The sequence below is a fragment of the Malaclemys terrapin genome, chromosome 4 (assembly GCF_027887155.1).
Source record: "Malaclemys terrapin pileata isolate rMalTer1 chromosome 4, rMalTer1.hap1, whole genome shotgun sequence".
Classification (NCBI taxonomy): Eukaryota; Metazoa; Chordata; order Testudines; family Emydidae; genus Malaclemys; species Malaclemys terrapin.
In genome coordinates, this window is record NC_071508.1 from 146,496,234 (window position 1) to 146,519,839 (window position 23,606).

Consider the following 23,606-nt stretch of genomic DNA (forward strand, 5'->3'; position numbering starts at 1 on the left):
GAATGGGTTGTCCATTAACCCTCAAGAGCAAAAGTCTCTTGCATCCACCTGCACTAAAAATATTCTCCCAGCCAAATGGCTCCATGGGGGTGAGCAGACTCAGAGCAGCCCAGGCGACAGACGTCAAGCTGAACGAATCCCACCCTGGGCTTGTGTGGCAATCTAATGCAGAGGGCGTCACAATGCCAGCCTCACCTTTGCGGGGTCACCTCTGGAATGTGGATGGACTTCTGCAGAGTGACACAGCACAGCGGGCAGTGTTTGCATAGCAATCTGGTGACACCCTCTCCCTCCCCACACCCTGATGCAATTGCCTGCCAAGCCCAGAGGAGAATCAAGCAAGGTAAGGACAAGGTCACTCTGGCCTGGTCTATACTAGGAAATTAGGTCGGTATAACTACGTTGCTCAGAGGTATGAAAAATCCACACTTTGAGCGACACACTTAATCTGACCTAACCCCCAGTGTAGACAACACTGTGTTGATGGGAGAATTGTCCTGTTGACCTGGCTTCCGCTTCTCAGGGAGGTGCAGTACCTACATCAATGGGAGAACCTTTCCTCTCGGCTTTGGTAGCGTCTTCACTGAAGCGCTACAGCCAGGCAGACAAGCCCTCACTCTCAACCATTCTAAAGATTAAGTTCATCCCAAAAAGCAGTGGCAGCTTAAAAATTATACTTCGTATTGCGGTAGTGCCTTGTGGCCCAAGGGACCAGGGCCCCACTATGCCAGGCACTGTACTCACACAAGTCCCTATCCCAAAGAGTTTACTCTCTATGAAATATATGACAAGAGACGACAACAGGTGGACACAACACAGAGATGGGGGAGGCACCAGGTAGCAGAGATAAGAGTGAAGAGCTTGATACGTAGCAGTCCCAACAGACTAGCCCTTGCTGAGAGTTTTGTAGAGATCAGACCGACCTGGTCAAAAATTTTCTGTTGACATTTTTTGCTGATAGAAAAATGGAATCATAAAAAACAAAAGACATTTTTGGGTGTTTGGGGTTTTTTTATGACAACCCTAAAAAATTGCTAAGACAATGGTCGGGCGTTGCTGACATGTTTTGCTTTGGGGGGGAAAAAAATTCCCAACCAACTCGAATCACAGCAGAGGTGAGTTTTAAGGAGAGATGCAGCTTTAGTCAAAAGGAGGCCATAAGTGTCCCACGTAGGGTGACCAGATAAGCAAGTGTAAAAAATCGGGACAGAAGGTGGGGGGTAATAGGTGCCTATGTAAGAAAAAGCCCCCAAAATCGGGACTGTCCCTATAAAATTGGGACATCTGGTCACCCTAGTCCCACCTACTTTTGTAAATCGTCCCTCCATGTCCACCCCCACCATCACGGCTCTTTTGCTGCAAGAGCCCTGGGTTTGAGCAGGCCTCAGTCTCCAAGGAAACCACAGCCACCAGAGGGTGCCCTCTCCCCAGTGAGAGCGCCACCTCCTGGATGCTTGGAGGCCCTGCTAGCCTACATGCAAGCCATGCCCATTCGCACTGGGGAACTGGAAAAGCCAGGGGCTGTCCCTCGCTACACCCACTCTCAGGGAGCCTCTCTTGCCATTTGAAATAGTATCAAATCCATGACCTTGCTTTGCTTTGCTTTGGTGAAAGGCGTCAGTGGGAGTGAATCCAGACAGCAGTGGGGGCGCAAGTGCTGCTTTCTTTGCAGCTGCCTGGAAAGGACCCCTCTAGTCTCTCTCTTCACCGATCACTTACATGAACCCTGCACTTGATTCCATCATGCTGGCAGCCCCCTCTTGAGATTGGGGAGTTCTGTCCAAGAGGCTTGAGAAATGCCCCACCAAAGCCTAATTTGTAGGCCAGAAGCCTGAGGTTTGGCAGGTCTGGGGTGGAATCAATGCCAGTGTGGTGTATGCAACCATAACCAGGCTTGTGAAGATCTCATCTGCTCTTTATTTTTAAAGGGACACACCCACACCAGATGACATCGCCACTTGAATTCAGTGAAGCCGTCAGTTCCCACTGTGCCACACGTACATCAATGAGGCTTGCACAATCACGTTTACTGGAGAGGAGGACTTGTTTGGAGCCCATTATCTTTGGGGATTTCATCGCACATCATTGGCACAATTCTCTCTTTCACACACACCCACTACTGGCTTCCTTCACTCTCTGCCATGAAGCAACTACTTCACAGTGCCACGTTTGAGACCACCAGACCCCCTTCCCAGAGACTGAGAGCAGGTCTGTGAATTACACAACCCAAGATCGGGAAAATCTGCCCTTTAGAGCATGACGTGCTTCTTCCAGGCTGCAACTGTGAGAAAGACACCCAGAGAGATGGAAGATCCTCTCAGACAAGGCTACATTTGAGAGGACAAACCCTCAATGACACAGCCAGTCCAAGCCAGAAAGGGAAAACAGATAGTTCTGTAGCATATCAAAGCAAGCACAGTATCCCAGATGACTTGGATCACATAGCATGGGGGATGGGGGGAGAAGTGGGGCTCATTAAGAGGCACAGTGTACTAATGCAGCCAAAAGCGGGGTCATACATCTAGGAACAAAGATTGCAGGGTGCCCTTACAAGATGGACTGTATCCTGGAATGCCGTGACACTGACGAGAATTCAGGGGTCAAGGGAGATAACCAACAGGCCATTAGCTGCCGGTGCAAGCTTTAGCGAAGAGGGCAAACACAATCCTTGGATGTATAAGCAGAGAAATATCCTATAGATTACCTCTCCATAAGACGTTAGTTGGACCATTACTGATACCCCGGCCAGTTCTGGGGTCCATACTTTAGAAAGGATGTTGGAAAATTGGAAAGGAAAAGGTTCAGAAAAAAGCGTTAAAAATTATTCAGGGTCTGGAAAACATGCCTTATAGTGACAGAAAAACAGCTCACTATTGAATTTATTCAAGAGACAGTTAAAATGTTACTTAATCACAGTCCACAAACACCCACACGGGGGGAGGACACTTCTGAGAGTAGATGGCTCTTTAATCTCTCAGCAAAAAGGGATAACAAAATCCAGGGATTGGAATCTGAAGTTAGACCAATTCAGACTAGAAATAACTTGTATATTTTTAACAGTGATGGTAAAAAAACATTCAAACAACTTACCTGGGAATGTGGTTGAAGTCTTTAAAATCAAAACTGGATGTCTTCCTAAAAGACTCTCTATAGCTCAGAAGAGAAGTTATGGGACTGAGGCAGAGTTTACCACGGAAGTTCTTTGGACGGGGATACGCAGGAGGTCAGACCAGATGCTCATAAGGGTCTCTTCTAGAATTAAAATCCAAGCATGCTGAAGGAGCCACGGACTATCGGTTACAACAGCTGTGCCTATAGATCTTGGTACCAAGTCCGCACAGGCCCAAGTAAGGGCCCAAATACATTTTTGTTGATGTATCAGTTGCTACACCTCTTCTTCTAAAAAATAGAGACACAAACCTGAGTGCAATGCTCAAAAAGAGAAAGGTTTCTAATTTCCATTGACTTCAAAGCCTAAATAGACATGAGGAGCCTACGACTTGGTCTACACTACAGTGTTAGGTGGCTATAACGCAGCTTATGCCAGCGTACATAGTACAGCCTTGCTCCCGCCAATGTCAGAACCCTACTGCACTGACATAACTCCACCTCCAGATGGAGGGCGTATGTTGGTGTAATTAGGGCTACGCAGTGTCTGTCTGGGTGGGGGGTTCCAGCTAGAGCCTGACTGCCCCCAGGCTCGCCTTCGGGCTGCTGCCCGGCTCCCCGCTCGGAGCCAGGCTGTCCCCAGGGACCTGACTCCCCCCTCCCAGCCAGGCTACTGCCCGGGCTCCTCACTCCCTGCTCCCTGCCTGGCTGTTCCCAGGCTCCTGGTTTCCTGTTCCCTGCTGGAGCACAGCTGCCACTCAGCAGGAAGCCGAGGGGGGCAGCCATGCTCCCGGGGGGGGATGGGAAGCTGGGGGAACAGGGATCTTGGAGTCCGAGGCGGCCCGGCTGGAAGCGGGAAGCTGGGTGGGCACAGCCAGCTCCAAATGGGGAGCAGGGCAATCACCGGACTCCCGGGGGGGGGGGAGGGGCGGGGTGAGGAGCCACGGGGAAGCTCAGCTTTGAGGGTGGGAGGGCTGTGCACAGAGCTCAGAGCCCAGGCTCTCAGCCCCCCGCACTGCCCCTCTTAACTCAGTGGAAGCGCTCCTGGTGAGGACGTGCACCCTCAAGAGAAGGAGGGCAGTGTGGACATGAACCTCCGCAGTAATTACCGTGGTGGCTGTGAGTTGACCTAACGTAAGTCGACTTACGTTTTTAATGTAGACATGCCCTTTCTCCTTTTGAGCATTCCACCCTGAAACAAAAACAAACCCTCCACGTCGTACAGGTGGGGCATATAAACCAGGGGAGACCATCACTCCAACAGTGACCTTCCCATGGAGAGCAGTGTTATGCATCTCTTTGTGGACTGGGATTTTCAAATGGCGCCAAAGGGAGTTAAATGCTTAAATCCCATTGAAATTCAATGAGGGCCAGGCACTTAATACCCTTTGGCTCGTTTAAAAATCTCATCTCTAAACACTCACACTGGAATGTCAAAGCGGAACACACAAACTTTGAATTTGGCTCTGATGCCAGATCCAAGCATCACAGCTCAGACCCATCTGTACCGGTGACCCGGAAGGAGCCCTAGACTGAGTTACAGAGAGCAGGAAGTATTGCTGCTAGAAAAAAAGATAGTTTTTATTTACATGACACTAGATGCTTTCCAAACACTTTAGAGGGAGCAAGGAGCTGCCAAGGTAAGAACAGACAGACAAGGGAGGTGGACCAACAATAGGTTAGGCAAGTCAATTCGATTCACTGTAAGTGTAACCCACACACCTCCTGGGTGTGGTGTTCTGTCCCATCTAGTGACACCGAGACCACGTAGAGAGAGATAAAATGAGTCTGCTAAAAAGAGCCAGTTGGCTTTTAGCTCATGCAGTAGAGTCTCATGCACTAAGCTCTAGAGGTCCCAGGTTCAATTCTGCCCACCAACGACCAGGGTCTGTCAGTGTTACATAAGCAACACAGCAGAAGAGCGTCTCTAAGGGCTTGTCTACGTTACCCGCAGGATCGACGGGCAGTGATCGATTCAGCGGGGGTCAATTTATCACATCTAGTCTAGACGCGATAAATCGAGCATCGAGTGCTACTCTGGTACTCCACCGGACCGAGAGGCACAGGTGGAGTCGACGTGGGAGCGGCAGCAGTCGACTCACTGCAGTGAAGATACCGTGGTGAGTAGATCTAAGTACGTCGACCTCAGCTACGTTATTCACGTAGCTGAAGTTGCATAACTTAGATCAATTTCCGCCCCCCCCAGTGTAGACCAGGCCTTAGAAAGATTTAACTAGGAATCAGAATAAGGCCCTTATGGATGAGCTGAAGAGTGAGAGATGCTTTTCCATTGAACCAGAGACAGCTCTGAGCCAAACTGCTTTTCTTTGCTGGAGCAAAAAAGAATTCAATTCAGTTCAAGGACACAACAAAAGCAGATTATTTAAAATCTATGAACAAAAAAATCCCAAAAAAACAAAACTGTTTTGGTCCCAAACTGAATCTTCTTGCCAAACTTTAGATCAGAGCAAATTTCCTTTTATTTTATTTTTTAAACCACCCAAGTTCTAAAAGCCCCAGAAAATAGTTGGGAGGAAGAAAGGGGCGGGGGGGGGGCGGCCAACAAGGGCCACTATAATTTGGTGAGAACACAAAGCTTAGCTGCCTGGCTTCTCAGAAACATAGTCCAGATGTAGCTGTCCACAGCTGGGAGAGCCAAACCACAGCCCTCGTAATGACTGTAACTAGGCCTGGAAAACTTCCCCACAGCCTCTTGGAGCCACACAAAAGCAAGGGTCCACGATGCTCAAAATGAGACAGGGTTCAGGGCTCTAGAAAACATGGGAAAGCAAAGCCCAAACAGAGAACTTACTCAGAACTACTGTGAAAGGACAGAGGCAGATGCGTCTGTGGAGCAGAGAGGTTTGAAACGAATGACCTTTATCTGCACATACAAGGGTCAGATTTCCAAAATGTTGGAGTGTAAATGTGTGTATAAAACATGACACTACATACTTGACATGAACTCATTTGTACGTGCAGGCCAGGTAACCGTTAGCTGGTCTACTAGTGCTACTATGTGAGGGTGTGAACAAGCATGTGGATCCGGGTGATAAAGTCAATATAGGTGTCAGAGCGGTAGTGGTGTTAGTCTGTATCAGCAAAAATGAGGAGTCCTTGTGGCACCTTAGAGACTAACAAATGTATTTGGGCATAAGCTTTTTGTGGGCTAGAACCCACTTCATCAGATGCATGGAGTGGAAAATACAGTAGCAGGTATATATACATAGTAAATGAGAAGATGGGAGTTGCCTTATCAAGTGGAGGATCAGTCTACCGAGACAATTCAATTAACAGTAGAATACCAAGGGAGGAAAAATCACTTTTGTAGTGGTAATGAGGGTGGCCCATTTCAAACAGTTGACAAGAAGGTGAGAGTAACAGTAGGGGGAAATTAGTTTTTGTAACGACAAATCCAATATAGCGTATTTGGACTTTCAGAAAGCATTTGATAAGGTCCCACACCAAAGGCTCTAACGTAAAGTAAGCTGTCATGGGAAAGAAGGAAAGTCCTCTCCTGGATAAAGTAACTAATTAAAAGATAGGAAACAAAGGGTAGGATTAATTGGTCAGTTTTTACAATGGAGAGAGGTAAATAGCGAAGTCCCCCAAGAATCTGTACTGGGACCTGTGCTGTTCAACATATTCATAAATGATCTGGTAAAGGGGATGAACAGTGAGGTGGCAAAATTTGCAGATGATACAAAATTACTCAAGATAGTTAAGTCCAATGCAGACTGCAAAGAGCTACAAAGAGATCTCACTAAACTGGGTGACAAAATGGCAGATAAAATTCAGTGTTGATCAATGCAAAGTAATGTACGTTGGAAAACGTAATCCCAACTATCCATACAAAATGATGGGGTCTAAATTAGCTGTTAGCACTCAAGAAAGAGCTCTGAGAGTCATTGTGGATATTTCTCTGAAGACATCTGCTTAGTGTGCAGCGTCCGTCAAAAAAGCGACCAGAATGTTGGGAACCATTAGGAAAGGGATGGATAAGAAGACAGAAAATATCATAATACCACTAAATAAATCCATGACCCACCCACACCTTGAATACAGAGTGCAGCTCTGGTCACCCCATCTCAAAAAAGATATATTAGAATTACCGGTAGAAAAGGGCAGCAAAAATAATAGGGGGTTGGAACAGTTTTCATATGAAGAGAGATTAAAAAGACTGGCACTGTTCATCTTAGAAAAGAGACAGCCCTTTTACGTCTACACAACCCACCGGATCGGCGGGCAGCGATCGATCCAGCGGGGATAGATTTATCGCATCTAGTCTAGACGCGATAAATCGATCCCCGAGCGCTCTCCCATCGACTCCTGTACTCCAGCACCGCGAGAGGCACAGGCAGAGTTGACAGGGGAGCGGCAGCAGTCGACTCACCGCGGTGAAGACACCACGGTAAGTCAATCTAAGGATATCAACTTCAGCTACATTATTCACATAGCTGAAGTTGCATAACTTAGATCGATTCCCTCCCCGCCCCAGTGTAGACCAGGGCGGGGTGGATGAACATACTCAGCTTCCTCAGAAGCCACCAGAAAAATATGCCTTTAAAAATGATGGGAAGATCCCTGAACTGAGATTTGAGAGAACAAAGCAAGGTCGTCATCAGTATCCTACTCTTCCAAATCCCTCTGGAGTGGTGAAACAGCGAAAGAAGTGAGAGGTATGCCCATCAGTTCCAGATGGGTGTCTGGAGACCTGGAGGTTCTCAATGCCGAGAACAGGTTGGTACCAGACAAAGGTGAGTCAGGCATTTCAGACACAGCAAGGACCCAGGGAAATTAAAACTCCTCCAGTACTGAGTTGTCAGAAGCAGCCAGCGTAACTCATGGAGCACCAGAATATGTTTGCTCAGCAGGAGAGGCGGGCTGCTGCCTTCCACGCCAGCGTCAGGGTCACTGTGATCTACACAGCCAGCCGTTTACTGAGGTGCCAGTACATCAATGTGCGACCTAGCCCAGCTCGACGGATTTTGTGTAGGGCAGACGCTCTGCAGGCAGAGACGCAAGTTAGGCAATATTGAGAGATTTCTCCCCCTTCCCCACAACCTAGATTGAAAAGATCAAAACCCTAGGAAGCGACTTCATTTAGCCCCTAAAATAGAATAGGCAAAACTGCGAGGATGGAGGGTCATGCGGTTTAGGCACTGGCATGGAACTCAGCAGATCAGGGCTCAGTCCCTAGCTCTGATACACACGCCACCGGTCTGTGCCTCGGTTTCCCTATCTGCCCTTCCTCTCCCCCATGTGTCTGCCTTGTCGATGTAGACTGTGAGCTCTTCGGGGCAGGATTTTCCCTTCCCGTAGGCATACGCAGCATCCATTGCAATAGGATCCCGATCTCAGCTGTGGCCTCTAAAGGAGACGTTTACAGCTCTATACTGTCCGTGCCCGAACGAGAATGCTGTGCCATACAGACGGCTAAGAACATTGCATCAGAGTTGTTCTTAGGGACACACACTTCCCCCCTGACCCCCATCACCACCAGCATGGTGACCCCCTCGAAGCATTGGGCCTGGGAACAGCAGCAACATCAAAGTCACATTCTCTTTTCTGAACCAGCACATGAAAGGGCTGGGGACCATGGGAGCCTCCTAGGGGAGAATTTCAATAAACTGAGACCCCCTATAGGGGATTCTCAGATCCCTCTAAAAGTAGAGCAGACCTGCCAGGCGTTTCATTGAGTCCAGTGGGCTTGCCACAGGTCCCACAGAAATTCCACTTTAGCTGCTAAATTGCGTGCGCTGCTCTGGGATGAATAATTCTCTGGGCAGCCACAAACGCCATGCCTGAACACAACATAACGGAAGCGTTGCATCTCTGACTGGAGCGGAGTAGCCCAGAGGGGATGGTCTTCTCCATTAGAGAGTTTAATGGGGTGCTCCAGGCGCCCGGCAGCACACAAGGAACCGCCGGCATGGTGAGAAAAAGCTATTTTAAAAAACCAGCCGAAGCGTCAGGATCATTTGGATCTGGAGCGCAGACGCTACCCACCGCCGAGATTCTGCCACCCCCCTCGCCCCCCTGCCAAGCTGCCATGACGGCTCTCCCTTCTCCGCAGTTAGATGCGAACGCTCACCGAGAGCGCCGCGTTTGTGAAATTAGCATTGCATCTCAATGCCTAGCATGGCACCGGCCTGTCTTGTGGGAAGTTTTCTTTTCTACCGGCAACAAATGGCCTAACCAATTGGTAATAATGAACCTGGCTGTTTGGTGTATCCACTTGTTGCCTGTGGGCTTATCCAGTGCATAGCACGATGGGGCCCCTACATTTCTGTGCTTCTGCAACACAAATAATAAACAGGCTCATCAAGGAGCGAATGCATCAAAATGTGTGTAACAGCCAAATCCCTCACTTTGGCTCAAGATGGAAAAACTCCCCTTCCTTTCAGGAGGTTGGTTAAGCCCGGTCACATGGAAAGAGGTGCTCTTGCCCGTCGCATGCATTGTTTGAGGGGCGCACATTGAGAACTCGATCCATTGAAGGCGGTGGAAATTTTGCTATGGACTTCACAGGCCCTTGATATGTGCAAATAACAGGACTAAGCTTGTCTGGATGATCTCAGCAGCAAAATAAGCAGCTGTGGGGGAAAGTACTGTTTTCCTTAGACCCCGCCTTTGGGCCGCTGACCCTTCCTCTACCCCACCCCTCCAATAAGCGCTGATATTATCTGCTAATTAAATCCCGGGGTGAGACTGGCAGCCAGATTCACATCCCCCAGTGCACATTACAAATGGAAGTGACATTCAGGAGTAGCAGCAAAACACACTGACAGTGCAGACTGCAGAACTGGATGGCTGGAAGCAGGGCCGGCTTTAGGCCGATTCGCCTGATTCCCTGGAATCGGGCCCCGCGCACTCACCTCGGCTGCGGTCATCTTCAGGAGCCCCGCTCCCCTGGCCAGAGCGCCGGCTGGAGTGCAGCAAGTCCCGCAGCCCCGCGACTCTGGCCGGACCTCCTGGCCAGACCACCAGCCGGAGCGCAGCAGGCAGCCCCGCGACCCTGGCCGGACCTCCTGGCCAGACCGCCGGCTGGAGCACGGCAGGCAGCCCCGCGACCCCGGCTGGAGCGCGGCAGGCAGCCTCGCAGCCACGCAACCCTGGCCGGCAATCCAAAGTGCCGCCCCAGGAATCGGGCCCCGTACTTGCTAAAGCCGGCCCTGACTGGAAGGGACTGTGAGAGGTCATCTAGTCCAGCCTCCTGTGCTGAGAAAGGATTAAGGGTTTGTCTAACCTGTCCTTAAAAACCTCCCCTCACAATTCCTTAGGTAACCAGTAGCTGCTCCACGTTCGAGAGGGAAGCTGATTGGTGTTCGCAGAGCAGGCTCACCAAGCAATCTTTATTAACCATGATTCCATATAACCCAGACTAGATACCAGGGGGAGGCCAAACGGCACGACGGACAAAGCTTTGGGTCACAGCAAATACCTTTATTGCCAACGTTTGCTCCAAGCATGAAGGCAACACGACACAGGCTCAGCCAGTCAGCTCCCTTTGCTCAGGGAGAACTCGCTCTCTCTCTCAGTCATAGGGAAATGGATTAAAACACCCACCATAACAAAACAAGGCCACCAGCTCAGCGTGTCTTAACTCAGCCCAGCCCTTCTCCATTCCTGGTCCTAGAGCCCCTCTCTGCAGCACCTGTGTGAGCCTGAGTTATTAACTCCTGCGGGAGAGAGCAGTGGGCTGGGACACAAGAGACCTTGTTTCCGTTCCCCTCTCTTCCACTGGCTTGCTGAATGGACATCATTTTGCTTCTGGGCCTCAGTTTCCCACTCTGGAAAATGGGCATATGCTGAAAAATGCTTCCTTTGTTACGTGTTCTGAGATCTATGTGCAACCCCTGCTTGCTCGGTGTGGCACTCTGTCCCCCTCTAGTGGTGGTTAGGCCAGCTAAAGATAAATGAGCCTGCTACATCCTTGGCTAAGAGAGATGAATCTTTTAGCTCAGGGCAGTAGAGGCTCATGCATTAAGCTCAAGAGGTCCCAGGTTTGATCCCCGCTGCCGCCAAGCAGGGTCTAGTTGGCATTACATATGGATGATGCACACTGTATAAGAGCTGGGTATTCCCACTGGCATCTTATTGTCTCTCCCTTCATCCTGCATTGAAACCCTAGGGCCTGATCCTTCACTCCTTATTCAGGCAACACTCCACGCTGACCTAAGGCCCCCTGCTAGTTATTTTTTCCCTCTACCCTTTTCTTCCAAAGGGGATGATTTAGTCCCAATCCAGCATGAGAGAGTTATTCCATTCATACCATTATTCGCCTTACCATACAGCCAAGCTCCAGATATGTTTACTGAATAGATCATGCCTCTCCCTCTGCACTGTCTGTGTAGTTTATAAGCTCACTACCAACAGAAAGAGCAGCAGTAAGTAATCATGTCTCAGCTAATATTGCTTATGCTTCCAGTGAACCAGAACAACCCTCTCCTACTGCGGGTGAGTCATACTCCCTGGAAGATTCACATTTTGGAACCGTAGTGAGGAGAGCTTCTTCCCCAAAGCACCTGATTAGACCTGCAAGCCCAAATAACCTTAAAATATAATGCAATAAAATCATCATCATCATAAAAAACCTCAACATTTCAAGCTTAGAGGGTGATTCCAACTAGAGGGATGTTTTTCTCCCCAGAAAAAATGCAATGAAATGATTAAACCAGACAAACAGACTTAAATCTACAGAGGAATGGTGAGGCAAACTGAAATGAATACCGATTGCTCACTAAAATTCATCACCCGCCTCTTCTGCTACAGATACAAGCCTGTTACTGTTCCTATTTATCTTTCAGCGGAACAACAAGTGATGCACAAAGCGCAGGAATTGACACAGGATAATTTCTTGAGGATAAGCCATTGTTATATATATATATATGAAAAATAAGTGTCTTCATTTATTAGAAAAATGCTCACTTGAGTATGTGAAACAAACTCAGGAACGAAATCTACCAGCACTGATTAAATCCTAAACAGTCCAGTGATTTGCTGCTCCGAAAACACATCATAGTTGTTCATGGCTGCATGAGGCATGGGATGAGCAACTAATGACAAGTGACCCTTTCCCAGTTGTCACGGGGCGATTCTCTACATGTAGCTTGATACATTCTGGCTTCTGAGGCAGTTGAAGAGCAGGTGTTTATTAAAGCTTTAAACCTTGTAGCCTGTCTTGTTTTTCCCTTGACCCCTCCAAAGGCAAACATTAGCTTTCAGAGTCAGCAGTAAGCAGGGAGGGGGATTTGTGAGGGACTCCTCAAGCCTGCTAATCTTCTGAGCACTGGCTTCATTTCATTGCCATGCATGTTTTGCCCATTGCTGCACTCCGGCATATCCAGATGTCATGTCGGAGGGGCATGAAAGACCAGTCTGGGATATGTCTGCCTCCATAATATGATAGATGGCTGTCCTCGTTTACACCTGGCAGTATATCTTAGGGCAAACCTTTGATTCCGAAAGTTAAGTGCGTTGTCACTTGGCAACACCTAGGCAGCTGATGTGTTGTGGCCCCTGCTTCTTGTGCTAATCAAAATCCTCTCCCTGCTACCTTGTTCTCCCCAGGTTGGTTTGCTGAGTCTCTCTGTTGTCTCAATTAGATGGCAAGCTCTTTGGGGCAGGGACTGTCTTTGTTATAAGGGTGTGCTTGGGGCTGTACAGTGGGGCCCTGATACAGTTTGAGTCCTTTAGGGTATGTCTACACTGCAGCTGGGAGCGAGCCTCCCAGCCCAAGCAGACAGATTCGTGCTAGTTCCTCTTGAGCTAACATAGTAGTTTGACCATAGCTGCTGGGGAGTGGCTCGGGCTAGCTGCCCAAGCTGTGGCCCAGGGAGTGGGGCAGGCTTGGACTCGGGTGGCTATCCCAAGCCACTGCCCTTGCTGCAACATCTACACTGCTGTTTTTAGCATGCACAAATCTACCTATCCAGGCCCAGAGACTCGCTCCCAGCTAGGGACTACGGCCCAGATCAAAGGTATTTAGGCTCCTACTTCCATAGAAATCAATGGGAGTTAGGTACCTAAATACCTTGGAGGATCTGGGCCCAGCAAATACAAATATTGAAGATAAGTCTGAGTTTGGTGGACATCCTGCTCCCCTGTTTTCTTGTAAAGCAGTGGTGCATTCCACTTGGTGCACATTTAGGGGTATGTTTTCTCCTCTAGATGCCTGATGAGCAGGGGGGAAACGTGCTATTTTTCTTTGCCTGGACACTTCCCTATGACTTCTAGCACTAGCTGAGCGCAGCGGAATCAAAGTTGCAATTAAAAAGGTCTTGCCTAATAACAAGGGATCTTTCAAAGCCACTTGCTGTGGCCATGAACAGATTTGATGGGAAGCCCTGGCTTCCTCAGGGGTCTTTAGTTAACAAACTGCTGGCAGCAACAGACTTTTGGAGGATTACTGCTGAGCTCAGTTACTGACCTGCTAGTCTTGCCATGACCACCCCAGAGTCCAAAGTATGTCTTTCCCTAGCACGCCAGCATGCTCTGATCTGGCTATCTGCCTATCAACCGACTGCCAGCACTGGAATGTGAGTCAGTCCCAGTGATTCAGAGCAGGACAGAGATGCTGGAGTCACCCACAGCTGTATAAACAATACACGTAAAAGTGTAGGGCCAGATCTTCGGCTGGTGTAAGGCAGCGTAGTGCTATCAGTTTACACCAGCTGAGCATCTGGCCTGCAGGGATTGTAAAAAAAACTCAACCAATAAATTTCCAATGCAGCTCATGCACCGATGAACAGTTTTCCTTACAGAGAGTGTCGGTACAGAGTTAAAATCCTGCAATTTGCACAATCAAGTCACTTGTGCCTCCCCCAAAACTGCGGATGGGCAGTGTTTAATTTCAATGTGACATGCTGGCTCCATGCAGGAAGCAAAACAGGTCAGTTTGAACTACTTAGCTTCCATAGTATTGTTAATGGATTGTGTTAAATATACATGTGTCAAAGTGTGACATTGTCCTTAGGTCATTTGTTCATTAAACACTATGAAAGCCATTGCATTTAAGCCAAACAGACAGAGCCTTTCAGTAAGACTAGGTACCATCGCTATGGGCTCAATGAAGTCGGAAAACACCTTGTGTTTGACGGAAGGATGCTAGTGTTTTAAAACAAAATTAGAGCCAGATTCTCAGTAATGTGTATACACAACTGCACTCACAAAACGTCAGTAGCACATCCCTGAGTGCAGTGAGAGTGCGTACAAGTACACATCAGACATCTAACAGGGCATTTGCACACCCAACAACTTGCACATGCAATAACTAAAAGCCTGGAACATACACATGCAAATCAGACCTGCAATTGCCCACACATTTTGCACCCACTGTTGTTCACACCCTTCCTGACAATCCAGCCCTTAGCTTGCTTTAGGGCAAAAAGCACCTCCAAGGGCAGGTAGAGATGATGCAGCTGGTGGCAAACCTGCCGACCAGCTGCTAACACAGACCACTTCATTACCTGTTCATTCAGCTTCTGCGGACGGGGCAGGTGGAAAGAACTTGCCCCTTCATCCAAACATGCAGGCTGAGAATAAAAAAGGGGAGGGGGGGAATTTGCAAGGCAGAGACACGCAAAGTCCTTTACAAGATGTGCAGTGACTTTCTAGGCAATGGACACTGTCAATCAGCCTGCAAATTGGAGATCAAGATACAAAAGCCCCTGATGTGACATCAAAGCGCAGTTTAACCGTGGCCTGGGGATTCCGCGGCTGGCGCATCAGCCAAGTGCCAGCATTCTTCCTGGTCCTTCTCTTCCAGAGACAGCAAAGCCACAACGGCTATTGACAAGTCCCCATGAATAGAGGAGATATGGGCTATGGGGGATGAGGGACCCATGGCCAGATCCTCAGCTCGTGTGAATCAGTGTAGCTCCATGAACCTCCAAGCTCCACCAACTGAGGATCTTCCACGTCTTTTGGTCTCCCAGCTGAGCGCATTCGAGGGAAGTGGCCATTTGAAGACTGTTGCGCGGTACACTGCACACACCTCTTTCCAGTTTCGCCAATGGACCCCAGCAACTCCAGAGTCGGAGCCGCTGCTGGCTTCCAGAGCCTGGGTGAGGCGGACACAACATGAACAATGCATCTAGCGTTAGATTTGAGACACCGCGGCCAACATGTTCACCGCTGGGTGTTGGAAGTTAAATAACTTTGAGGCTGTGGGCCTAGGTGCCGACTCCCATTGACTAAATACCTTCGTGGGTCGGAGCCCTAAGCCCATCTTTAGGGAATGAAATAAGCGGCCTGTATTTCAGAGTTGCCAAGCACCCAGCAGCTCCCACTGAATGCTCAGCTCCTCTGAAACCCAACCCACTTATTTAAGCCCCTAAACACGGGCTTAGGTGTCCAACTTCAGGCCCAGGGGAGAGATTGCCAGTTATGTGCCCATGTGGAAGCTAGCGGCAGTTGGGCACCTAAATCCCATTTGTGCCTTGGACCAACTCCGCCTTTTACCCAGGTCACTGCAGCAGCCTTTGCTCCTCTTCTCTACCCGTCCGCGTGAAGGCTGCTGCTGTGACCCGGCTCTCCTGCGCTGGCAGGGGCTGGCACTGCTGCTCTCACGGATAGGCAGCACTCACAGACCTGCTCTACCCACGCGGCCGTGGCGGGTACGTGTAGCTACACGCCGCAGTGAAAGGCTCCATTACTGCTAAAAATAACAGTGTCTGCATGGGAGGCGCGGCTTGGGCCCATAGAGAGCCATGTGGGGTACAGACCATAGGGGTCAGACGTGCGGGGCACTCTGCTCACCTCAGCCCTGCCTCACCGTCCACATGACTGTGGTACCCGCGCTAGCCGGCTGTGCAGCGTCTGCACGCTGCCCACGTGGAGACCTCCCCGCAGATGCTAAGTAACAGGCACCCGCCTTGTTTTCTCGGCTCCCCACCCTCCTGGAATTTCACCTCCTCCTCCGACCACAGCCCCAGGCCATCGGCCGATTCTCTGCTCTGCTCTGGCATGGGCTGGCTCTTTCCGAAGCCGTCACTCAGCGCCCTGCAGCAGGGACCTCCCCAACGCCTTAGCCGAGGGGGCGAGTGTTAGCCACAGTGCTGCATTTGGGGGGGAAGGGTTCCCCTTTCCCTGAAGCACCAGGAAGAGGCCAATGTCAGAATGAGGAGCGGGGACAAGTGTGGGGGTTTGACAGGACGAGTCCGCGTTGCTCGGAGGCCTGGCTTTGTCCAGCCCTGCTCTCCCCTCAGGCCTCGCGGGCTGTAATGCAGACATGGAGCAGGAGGGCTACACTCAGGCAGCAGGGCCCTGTGGGCAAGAGGGAGCCACCTCCCGGGACTTGGCAGGGGTTAAAGGAGATTGAAACAGGAGGGGGCACTCTCACCGCACCAGCCAGGGAGAGCTGGCGGGCAGGGGGCAAATGCTGCTTGCCCTGCCGGAGCAGGGAAGCCACACACCCTCTCCCCCTTACTGTGACCCCAGACCCAGCAACTACGAAGAAGATGCTTGGAGAATCTAGCATTCTGCAGGGAAAGGGCCGAGCGATCGCCTGAGAGGGGGAGAGCTCGCCGAGGGAAGCCAGGAGCTGTGGCCTCTCTCCGTGAGCTCGCTGTTATCACAGCCAGGGTGTCGATGTGACGGGGAAGCAGAAGGATACAGGCCTGGGCTTTGCCACTGCCAGCAGAGCTCAGAGTGCAGGGGGCAACACGCTGCCCATAGATGCCAGCCCTCTGCCCAGGGTGTGTGGGGGAGGGCAACTCGGGGGACTCCCTCGGCTGGATTCACCAGCTGCACCACACCAGGGCTGTGAAAACTGCTCGCTCCTTCTCCATCCAAGCCGTCCCTTGGTGCTCCCCTCCCTCCCCTCCAGCCCTCACCACCAACGAGCCTACTCTTGGGGGTGCCCTCCTGGCCCGCTTTACACCAGAACCCCCCAAAGGAAGGTACCAAGCCGGCGAGTACTGAGCTGAGCCCCCCTGGGCCTTGTGGGTGCCAACCCCAGAAGGAGCAAGGGGTGGGTAGGGAGATAAAGAAAGGCGTGCTACACAGCCCAGCTTGGCCATCTGGGGCCTTGCAACACACCCTGTGGAATAGGCACAGGGTTTATCCCACCTCCTTTCCCACCTCTCTCCCTTAATCCTGACAAGGAGCCAGGTGCCACAGTGCACCTGGAGTCAGGATTACTGGGTACTTCTACTGCGTCCCAGGCGCGTGGCACTTTATGCCCACGATACGCTCTCCTGCACAAGGATTCTCTTCAGTTATCCATGCCAGGAGAAATCCCAAGCCATCTGACAATGTGCAGTCTAAAGTCTGAGCGGCTAGTTATGACAAGCCACAAGGAGTGAGAGGTTCAGGGAGACTGGAAGGAGAAGGATGCATGGCACACTGTAGGGATGGTACTCCAAATACAGAGGGTAATTTAGGCAAAGGCACAGAGCTGGAGGCAGAAGGGAGTTGCCAGACAGGATCAGACCAGTGGACCATCGAGTCCAGTATGCAACAGCGGCTAGCAGCAGCTGCTTCAGGGAAAGGTGCAAGAACCCAGCAGCAGGTGGTCATGGGATAATCTGCCTCCAGCAAAAGTCTCCTCCTGTCAAACCCCAGTAGTTAGAGGCAGAAGTGTTTGTGTCCCTTCCAAAGCTCTCCTTTATTATTCAAAGGGGACTATCGTAACCCTGGCTGTTCTTGTCAGGAGACGGCAGAGGGCTGGAAGGAGGTGACCAAGCAAAGATCCCAAGGAATAGTGTGGAGAGAAGCAAGGGCTTACCCTATCCATGGTGCAAAATAGGATTAATCAAGGATGGTGACTCTTGGTGGTGTCCCGTAACACAGGCAGGGGGCGCTATTGACACTGCCGGGAGGTGGTGGTGGTGCTGAAATCAGAATGGGGACAGAAATTCAACCCCTGTGTTGATGCTGGTGCCCAAATCTTCATTTCTTCTGAGGACTTAATCCCTACCTTACTAGGGTTAAATACACAAGACGTTTGGTGCTAACTCACATGGTGTCATCAAGGCAAGTTAGACCTACCCCAGGGAAGTTATTAGATGTATGGAAGAAAGACAGATGTCTGAAGGAGGCACAAGTGAAATCTTACAACAAGGACAGGACGTTTAGCTCCACCAAGTCCTGCATCTCAGGCATACTGAAAGGAATCAGCAGAGACCGCTGGCTGTGGACGGTCCAGAGACCTCCTTCCTGTTTCCATCTATCCAGGGAGCTGTGGCAGACAATGGAGCAGACTGAAACAATGGGACTTTGCTGCAGCTAATACATTGTGGTAGAAGCCAGCTCCTTTCAGACTAGCCGTGAACAAGGATGAGGCTGAAGAAAGTTTGACCAATCTGAACAGTCCGAAGGCAGTGCTCTTTCTATGCTTAAACATGAGAATAATCAAAGCTGACTGTTTCAAATGCATTTTCAGGCACCTAAACAGGAGTGAAGGGTCACTAATGGGTGAAGGGTCATGGCCAGGCATGAGGCAGAAGTCTGTTCAGCTCTGGCACCCATAGATGCTGGGATTGGGGGTACTGCAGCACCCCTGGCTTGAAGTGGGTTCCATTATATACAAGGTTGACAGTTTGGTTCAAGGGCTCTGAGCACCCCCCCTAGACAAATTGTTCCTGCACCCCTACTGGCACCCCTTGTCAACAGCCCTTCCAGGCCTGCAGTCTCCTGGCTCAACAGGCCTTGCCCCTGGCATCTGAAGGCTTTTTACACCCGTTTCCTGAGGGCAGGTAGGGGAATTCAGGTTCTCTCTCTACGCTGGCTTCCAGCCCAGGGACCCTGTAGCGAACAGTTAAGGGCTGCTTCTTCAGACTCACTGCTGTTTCCTGAGCCACTTCTTACCTTCATCTGCCTTCAGAGAAGCTCCTTCCAGTGCTTTCTCCCTGGAGGTTCCAGCTCCTTGCACCACTTCCTGCTAGTTTGGGGCTGACAGAGTCGCCTCAGGTTCCCAGGCAGCCTCCTTCCACCTGGTCTGCAGGCTCTTAGCCCAGGTTAGCCAATTAGCCTCAGCTGAGGAGGTAGCAACTCTGTCTCTTAACCCCTTAAAGGCTGTGGCAGGATGGGACGTATACACCCCATCACAGCCTCCTTTTCAGAAGTGTTGCACACCCAGCCATTCCCAGTTTAAAGGCTCAAAATAAGTGGATAAGTGTTGGCCTCACTCCTCAACTGATGAAGCTAATATTAAATAAAGACAAGTGCAAAGTGCTTCAGTTAGGAAGGAAAAATCAAATGCACAACTACAAAGTGGGGAATAACTGGCTCGGTGGCTGGGCTGCTGAAAAGGAGCTGGGGGTTACAGTGAATCACAAATTGAATGAATCCACAATGTGATGCAGTTGCACACAAAAAAGGGGGAGGAGGGTAATATGATTCTGGAGTGGAGTGTTATATGTAAGACACAGGAGGTAATTATCCCACTCCACTTGGCTCTAGTGAGGCCTTGGCTGGAGGACTGTGTCCAGTTCTGAGTGCCACACTTTGGGAAAGATGTGGACAAATGGAAAGAGTCCAGAGGAGAGCAACAAAAAAGATAAAAGGTTTAGAAAACCTGACCTATGAGGAAAGGTTAAAAAAAGGGAAATGTTTAGTCTTGAGAAAAGGGTGACTGAGGGGGGATCTTATAACAATTGTTAAATAGGTTAAGGGCTGTTATAAAGAGGACAGCGATCAGTTGTTCTCCATATCCACTGGAAGTAGGGCAAGAAGTAACAGGCTTTATCTACAGCAAGGGAGATTTAGGTTAGATATTAGGAACAACTTTCTAACTCTAAGGGTGGTTAAGCTCTGGAGTATCTTCCAAGGAAGGTTATGGAATCACTGTCACTGGAGGTTTTTAGGGCACTCATTCTTTGCTTTGGGTGGGTCTCCTTGGAGTACTACATTTCCTATAAGACAATCATTGATTTCCCTCTTGGTGCATCATGGAAGTCACATGACTCTGTTACATTATGGAAGATGTAGTCTGGCAGGACTCCTGGGGTAGAAGTTTGGGAGCTTGATGCCACCGAACAACTCCCTATGGCAACCAACGTGTCATAATGTGAAAATGCAGTTTAGCATTGAAATGACTCAGAGTGAAGCATTTTGGGGCACGTCATCATCCCAAAATGAAACATTTTGATTTTGAAAACATCTAAATGTTTTGTTTCAATATTTCCAAATCAAGTATTTTTGGAATTACAGCATTTTGCCCCAATCTGGAATGAAAAGAAAGATTGACATTTTGTAATTTCCTGTGGACCAGAAATTCTGAATTTCCCTCGGCTCTAGTAGTAAGTGAATAAAAGGAATTGACCAGCACAGATCTAGCTATATAGCCCCTTTTTATACAAAGGCATCATCTTCCACAAAAAGACATAGACCGTGGGGGATCCATTTGTTTGTCAGTAGTTGTGCTTCAGTATTGAGGGACTGCTGTGCTATTCTTTCATGTTTTCATGTTCATTTTTTACTTTAAATCGCTTTGATCTGGATTCCCATACTACTTCTCAAGTTGGAATCTGCATGACTGCTGAATAAGAACTTTGAAAATTGTCAGGAAACTGTGGAAAAGCCTGAAGATAGACCCTCTCTTTCTCTCTCCATATATATTAGAGTTTATGAATATCTGAATGGCTATTTTGTCTTTACCTGCAAAAGGTTGAATTGGGCTGTTTCCGTCAATCACAGAACATATTGAATAAGCCTTGCATCAATATTGAGGACAGGTATCATTATATTATACTTGGACCGTTATCCTTTAAGAATAGGAATGGAGTGGAGGATGTGTAGGCAGAAGCCACGTGGCTTGAGAGAAGGCCATACATGACTGGGAGCATGAAAGAGGGAGGAGGGTTTGTGGAGCTTTGGGCTACAGTGTGGAGACAATAAAATTCAGCTTCTGATGTAGTATAAATTAAGCCCATATGCAAATGTCTGTGTGCCCTAGAATGTACCAGCTCCATCCAAATCCACCTGGGAGAACTAACAAGTTTGACAGATTTTCACAAAAGTATTTAGACCTGGGAAAGTATTGATCACTGCATCAGTTCTGTCTGTCCAGCCGCTACCGGCCCATACAACCGCAGCACTCTGAGACCTGGTCTACACTGGGGGACGGGGAGGATCGATTTAAGATACACAACTTCAGCTACGAGAATAGCGTAGCTGAAGTCGACGTATCTTAGAACGACTTAGAATCACTTACTTCGCATCCTCGCGGCGCGGGATCGACGGCTGCCGCTCCCCCGTCGGCTTTGCTTCCACCTCTCACTGAGCTGGAGTTCAGCAGTCGACGGGAGAGCGATCGGGGATCGATTTATCGCGTCTACACTACACTCGATAAATCGATCCCCGATAGATCGATCGCTACCCGCCGATCCGGCGGGTAGTGTAGACGTACCCTGAGATACCAACCTCAGTATTATTCACTGTCAGAACGTGGCCGAACCAGTGCTGCTGTGCCCAGCTAATAGCATCGGCTCCCAGAGCCCCAGACACCGCTCACCTGGGGCACGCCGGCAAACAGGGCCGGCTTTAGGTCAATTCCACCAATTCCCCCGAATCGGGCCCCGCACTTAAGAGGGCCCCACCCCCAGTGGCAGGGCTGCCCAGAGGCGCCTTTTTAATTTTTACTCACCCGACAGTGTTCTGGGTCTTTGGCAGCACTTTGGCGGCGGGTCCTTCACTCACTCCGGGTCTTTAGCAGCACTTTGGCGGCGGGTCCTTCAGTGCCGCGGAAGACCTGGAGCAAGCGAAGGACCCGCCACCAAAGACTAGGAGCGCGGCCCGGTGAGTACAAGCCCCACGTGGTTTTTTTACATGGTTTTTTTTTTTTTTTAGTCATCCCTGTCGGGGCCCCATCGAAACTGTTGGAATCGGGCCCCGCACTTCCTAAAGCTGGCCCTGCCAGCAAAGCAAAAGCGGGATCGGCTCTAAAGACGGTTCACGCGGCATTTCAATCTCTGTTCGATTTCAAACAGAAGTTCATCTCTGCTACTGTCATCTGAACTTTGCCCCTAACCTCAGCCAGACACACACATGCAATGCTCTGTAAAACCTGACTAGCCCAGAAAGGATATTTGGATGCGTTTTACAAACTTATCTCTTTTGGTGGCCCCCCCCACAACACATACGCCATTCCCCTTTTCAGTCCTGTTTCCTGTTTCCTACAGGAATTCGTCCAACCAAAGTTGGCAACCCTAATTATCCCATTCCAACTTTGTGTGCCACCCCTTTACCGGATGCTCGCTGCTTTCCATTAGGTTGGCCATATAAATTCCACAAGCCCTGCAGGGTTTGGATGATTTTAATCAAAAGCATCACAGGAGGAGAGACGAACATCTCACAGGAGATGCTTTCCAAAAAGTTTCAATTCAAAACAGGGCCCTGCCAGCTGAATGTTATCAGTGTGGCTGGATTTGTAAGTCGGGCATGGGGGTGGGGGGGAAACAGAAGAACAGACTTGGTGAGAAGATTAAAAAGAGTAAAGTGGTTCCAAGTTCTCAGGGAGAGCGTATCAAACCACTGAGTGCTGGATTCCTGCCTAGAAGGAACATTTCAACAGGAGCAAGGCAGGACTAAGAAATCCCAGACATTCAGGGTCTGTACCTAGGGTTGTCAACTTTCTACTTGCACAAAACCGAACACCCTGCCCTGCCTCTCCTCTGAGGCCCCGCCCCTACCCCGCCCCTTCTCCGAGGCCCCGCCCCACCTCCTCCATTCCCCCCTCCATCTGTCACTCGCTCTCCCCACCCTCACTCACTCGCTCATTTTCTCTGGGCTGGGGCAGGGGGCTGGGATGTGAGAGGGGGTGAGGGCTTTGTCTGGGGGCATGGGCTCCAGGGTGGGGGCCAGAAATGAGGAGTTCAGGATGCGGGAGTGGGTTCTGGGCTGGGGCAGGGGGTTGGGGTGTGAGGGGGTGCGAGGGCTCCATCTGGGGGTGCAGACTCTGGGCTGGGGATGAGGGGTTTGGGGTGTAGGAGGGTTCCAGGCCAATGGGAGCTGTGGAGCTGGCGCTTGGGGTGGGGGCCACATGTGGAGCCCCCTGTACGAGCCAGAGGGGGGACATGCTGCTGCTTCCAGGAGCCATGCATAGCCACAGCAGACAGGGAGCCTGCCTTAGCCCTACTGCACTACTGACCGGACTTTTAACGGCCCAGTCAGAGGTGCTGACCGGAGCAGCCTGGGTCCCTTTTCGACCGGGCGTTCCCGCGGAACCTGGCAACCCTCGCTGTACCAAAGCCCAGCTAAGACCTCATGGACTTGTCTGGGTTTTGGATCAGTCCCTAGCGGATGAGTCAGGAGCAGCTATTACCCATGCAGGTTGAAATACACTCCGGAGTCAATCAGCTTTGCATGGGGAACTACATCTAGAGCTTGGGTGCAGATGGCGTCTCCTACAATCTGTAGGGAGGCCCTGTGACAGCAGCCCTTGCCCCAGCCCAGCTGTTTTTCTCAACCTCTAAGCCTGCCTTCCTCATGCTCCAGAACCAGTCTGGGGCCCAGCCCCATAGTACACAACATGGCAGAGGCCCATCATTCCC